Genomic DNA, 6,062 nt, shown 5'->3' on the forward strand with positions numbered 1-6,062 from the left:
GGGAGAGCACAGATAGCCCATTGCATAGCTTTGTGCTCAACTTTAAACAAACAAAGAAACAAACCTTATCCAGGGTTAATGATTAAGTGTGTAATTCCTCGAAACCGATATAACTCAATGACAAGTGGTGTATCGAAATCTTCCAGATAATTATTTAATGATTTTATTTCTGTAAGATCTTCCAGCTGAAACTATGATGGAATTATTCAGAAGCAGACTATAGCCAACTATCTCTGTAGGTGAAGTTCTCAGTAACAACTAATTCACAGCCACAGCCACTGTTGTTGACGATCAAGTACCAAAAGCGATAATCATTAACAAACCGATCAGTCTTTAGTGGAAATACCAATCTGTGGGTTCTATGGAAGTAAATTAGTTTTTGTAAATCATATTTTTCAAAAACATTTACGTGGTATTGTTTTAAGCAGTTCCAATTCATTACATAACTTTATCTTTCGGGTGTTTATTAGAATTGACAAGAATTAGTTTAATATCGTTTCCTCTGATTATTTATAAAATGACATTTGAATATTCCAATAAGAACAGGGATATGAAAATTAATATTTAATCATTTTAGAAATTTTATAGTATTTCATGATGAAAACCTTTTTTGTGTGTGCATGTGTTTATTTATACCAGTTATTGTGTGTGTGAACACACACACACATCTATATATATACTGAACGTGTTCCTGCATGGCAGAATCCTATACCCAGTTGTACACCCTCAGGGTCTACTTAGTATGGGTGCAGAATTTGAGGTTTTTAGGTTCTTTCCTCTTGGAGCTATGGTGGACACACACACACACACTCAGACCCACAGACACGCTCTTTTATTATTATAGATTCTGAACGTATTATTGCATGGCGGCATCATATGATGGTATGCTTTTGAAAAGTAGTGCTAGTGATATTAATTAGATAAAATTATTGTTTTTAAAAAAGTTTAAAGCAGTATTCTCTGAAACAAGCCAAGTTCAAGACCAACACTTTAAGGTTACTGGAAGATCATCAGTTTCAACTGTTACAGTAGCTGTTGAATATAATCTACAAACTATTTTATACTAGCATTAAAAAACTTTATTATCTTATTAATATAAACATCAGGAGGACTATTAATCTTATAGTGTTCAGCACTGCTGATAAAACTTTAATGTAAGAATCACCAAATCCTATATTTTCTGATTTATGACAATATTAATGGAAGTTTGTCTTATATATATATATATCAACTCTTCATTACTAGAACTTTGAATCTTATGGTCTATACCAATATGAACAGAATTATTTATCTTGTTTCTATAAGTATTGTTAAGGCCTTGAATGTTTGGGATTATCATTTTTGTGAAATTTCCCGCAAAGCTACACGAGGGCTATTTGCGCTATCTGTTCCTAATTTAGTAGTGAAAGACTAGAGGAAAAGGAGCTAGTCGTCACACCATCTACCACCAACTCTTGGGCTACTCTTTTACCAACGAATAGTGGGATTGACCGTCACTATATAACGTCCTCACGGCTGAAAGGGCTAGCATGTTTGGTGGGACGGAGATTCAAACCCGCGACCACCACGCCTTTTGGATTGTTTTAACACATCTAACCTGTTTCAAATTTTACAGATCCTTGTATCTTGTTCTATCTAACAATAAACCATTGTATGTTTTGTATTGTACCCGCCATATAACTTTGTGTTTATTGGATATGACACCATCAACAAAATCTTCAGATAGATTTTATTTACATAGACTCTTGTACATCTTGTCTTATGACATCCACTTTTTGCCTGTGATGCCACCGTAAACAAATTTTAATTGAATTTTATTTGCATGTAACATTGCATGTTTTGGATTGCATCTTTAGCAGAATCTTGTTCAGTTTTGCATGTAACATCGTTTGAACTTTGTGTATGTTGTATATATCATCACCAGCATAAGTTTTAATTAGTATTTATTATAGAATCCTTTCTTTTTTAACTACAACCACAACCTTGGTTATGTTGGACATATATAACTATTAATAAGTTTTAGTTAGTTTATATTATAGAACCCTTTTATTTAATTACACACACACAACCTTGGTTGTGTTGGACATATATAACTATTAATAAGTTTTAGTTAGTTTTTATAATAGAACCCTTTTTTTATTACACACACAACCTTGGTTATGTTGGACACGTATAACTATCAATAAGTGTTAGTTAGTTTTTATTATAGAACCCTTTTTTTATTACACCCAGAACTTTAGTTGTGTTGGACATATATAACTATCAATAAGATTTAGTTAGTTTTTATTATAGAACCCTTTTTATTACACCCAGAACTTTAGTTGTGTTGGACATATATAACTATCAATAAGTTTTAGTTAGTTTTTATAGAACCCTTTTTTTAATTACACCCACAACCTTGGTTATGTTGGACACGTATAACTATCAATAAGTGTTAGTTAGTTTTTATTATAGAACCCTTTTTTTATTACACCCAGAACTTTAGTTGTGTTGGACATATATAACTATCAATAAGTTTTAGTTAGTTTTTATTATAGGACCCCTTTTTTTTAAATTACACCCAGAATCTTGGCTGTGTTGGAAATTCATAACTGTTAATATAACTTTAAATCATTCCCTGTGTATGAATTACTGTTTTCTGGATATCTGATTATTAACTTAACTTATAACTGGATTTCACCTTCAGTTGCGTTTGCTGTTACCAACAGAATTTTCAGGTGGTTCGCATGTTATTCATAAAATTTTAGTTTTATTTTTGGTTAACACCCATAATAAAACCATCGTGTATGTGTTAGATAAATCACATAACCCTCAGCTGCGTTTTTCTTTACATTTTTACAAACTCTTGTAACTTTTAATTAACGCCACAAACTTTACCTTTTCAGGCTTTGTGTATTGACACCACCCACTAAATATTTCCCTATCTTTTATTTTTAATTGAGGCCAATATTTAAAAATATTTTTTGCAGAAGGCTCGGGTCATAAACCTAATAACAAGAAAAAAGTCAAAGGGCAGACGTAATAAGAGAAATGTGACGTTTACAATAATATGTTAAAATTATTACTTACAAGCTAATAAGAGACTTGTTCTTGCTTTACGATGCATGACGCCCCCTATTGAGGAGAGTTACATTACGCCCTTTTCCATTTGGTGGCATTGTATCTCCCATATTTGTTTAGTAACAACTTTAAATTACAATACATGTGCCTATTTTATTGGAGTGGCTTACACGTTTTTCAGGTGCAAAAATTAGCAGCCCTGACGGTTCGAAAGTGGAATACCGCTAGAAACTTTAGTTGACAACATACGTGCCCCCCCCCCCCAGTGGCACAGCGGTATGTCTGCGGACTTACAACTCTAGAATCCGGGTTTCGATACCCGTGGTGGGCAGAGCACAGATAGCCCATTGTGTAGCTATTACTTAAAAAAAAACGATGCTTTAGCAGAAAATGTGTTATCGTCTCTCATTTAGTATTCTAAAAGCATCTTTAAGTATTGTGATACAACTTCGAAACTTTTATATTACTTAGTTTGTGAAATAAATTACGATACACGAATTCAAAACGTTGTTATAGCCTGTTGTTTATTACTAATACATGTGTAAAATACATTTATGTGAAGATTATTGCTAACATGCAACATTTGTGTATGATGAATTTGTGACGCACAAAATTTATTTTAAAAACATGCACGCACGGTTGATTTATTAATTTTCCAGTTTTCATAATTTCAGTATTATGTGAATTAGTACCAGTTATTTTATTTTCCCTCCACTGTTTATAAATAAAGTATGTGAAATAATGTTTGGTGCCCTTTTCCTTGAAATATTGACGTATAAGTTCTGAGAATATGCTGTGACGTTGATATTGTGACGTTAAAATGTTTTAAGTAGTCGTCTTTCATCATGCTGGTCTGAAGATAGAGATCCTTGGAAAATAGAGGAACGTATATGGTTTTTTGGAACACATGAAATCTGTTTCGCCTCATAGCGTGTCGTTTGTTTAATGAATCAGACTGAGACTTGTGATAGCATCGCTTGAAGACGTTAGTCATATCATTCATTTACCATCCAAGTGGTACTTGCGGCAGTTTGCGATGCATATATTCATTCACACGCACTAATTTGATATCAAAATACTTACGTTCGTGGTGCATAAAACGTGGTAACTTTTTCGAATAGAAATCACCCATTATAAAGGTTCTGGGAATTACATTCATTCTGTACCAACATATATTCTACTTTGCTTTAAGAAGACTGATAAAAACTTTAGAAACAAAATATGGGAATTGTGCTCGAACTGGCCTTTTAAGGCAGTTCTGTAAAGAACTCAAGAAATTATCACATATAAAAAGTAATATTTATTTGGGAAAGCGAAACGAGAATATTTCTATAACTAATATTTTTAAAGTATGAAGTACATAACTTTGGCTTATTAATGTTAACTCATTCATACACACATACATGCTTTAAATATAAAAATTGTAAAAGTGACATAAAGCATATTTGGACACAATTCCATTAATTTCTTAAAATGTTATCTAGGAACTGTTAATAAATACAACTTTCTCACCAAATGGCAGTCACGCAGAAAAATCTTTATAAAACTATGAATCGTAGAGTCTAGATAATTTAATAATTCAATCAGTTTTCAAGTTTTTTACTTGTTTTTTTTTAATACTTATATTACTTGTTAAAATGGTTCAATAATATTTTCGGTGTGAAAACTTACTGTTGTTCTACGCTACTGTCTATACGTTATATATATATATACTTTTATTCAGTTTAAGTACATTATAATATCAAATAAAAATGTCTGGAAATTTTATGATTATTATTGTGTATTGGAAAAAATACTGGAGACACTAGAAAAGTGCTTTAGTTTAAGTAGCAGAATCCAAATTTTCTATGATATCTCGAATAATAGTTGGACCAAATAAACTGAATTCAAATCAGTCTGGTTGGGCCTATTGATTTAAATCTATAGTTTGTTTGAATTTCGCGCAAAGCTACACAAGGGCTATCTGCGCTAGCCGTCCCTAATTCAATAGTGTAAGACTAGAGGGAAGGCAGCTAGTCATCACCACCCATCGCCAACTCTTGGGCTACTCTTTTTACCAACGAATAGTGTGATTGACCGTCACATTATAACGCCCCCACGGCTGAAAGGGCGAACATGTTTGGTGGGACGGGGATTCGAACTCGCGACCCGCAGATTACGAGTCGTGCGCCCTAAACCACCTGGCCATGCTGGGCCTTTAAATCTATAAAGCACCATGTAAAGGAAAACAAATTTATTACGTTATTTCCAAGTAGTTGTACCGGTTTTAACTTTCACGACCTAACCTTAACATTTCAGGCAATTTGATATGTAAAAATGATAATCGTAAACCTTTCATATTTTGGAAAACGAATTCATCTGTATTCAAGCTTAATCAAGTAATTTTTCAAAATTTCAATATGAGCTTCCTTGTACGTGATTAACGTTCTACGAGTAGAGGGTAGTGCACTTAGTTTTGGGCTACACTAAATCTTGCTCTAAGACGGTCACTTAAGGCCAGGATTAGTGTAGGTGTGCCTGCTTCTGTATGTGGCCAACTCACCAGAATAGGTTCAATTACTTTTCACAGCGTTTCACGTAAGCAGAAATAGAGATGCTGGAAACCTGGTATTCCCTCTACTAAGAATGAGACTGGTTTGTTGATGTGGCATTCTGAAAAATCTTGGAAACTTTTGAAATTAAATACAGTTTCAAGCAAAGTTATTCCTAGATCAGAATCAATGCTTTGTTTGCTAAAATTAGAATCACCTACATCTCTCTTAAAGTCAGTAGACATTTTTACCTTGTGCTCTCAATTGCTATAGTGTAGAGAAGCCAACCAGAAATTAAATATTAGTGTCAGATTTAAAAAAAAATAATATATATGTATACGTGTTTTTTTGCCAGTTGTCGAAATAAATGGCTTTTATTTGTATTTTTTAATAGTATAAATATATACTATGTAGTTGTTGGGCTTAGGATTATTCTACAGTAGATGTCTGTGACTTGTTAGCGATAAATTC

The sequence above is a fragment of the Limulus polyphemus genome, unplaced genomic scaffold, assembly GCF_000517525.1.
Source record: "Limulus polyphemus unplaced genomic scaffold, Limulus_polyphemus-2.1.2 Scaffold442, whole genome shotgun sequence".
NCBI classification, from domain to species: Eukaryota; Metazoa; Arthropoda; class Merostomata; order Xiphosura; family Limulidae; genus Limulus; species Limulus polyphemus.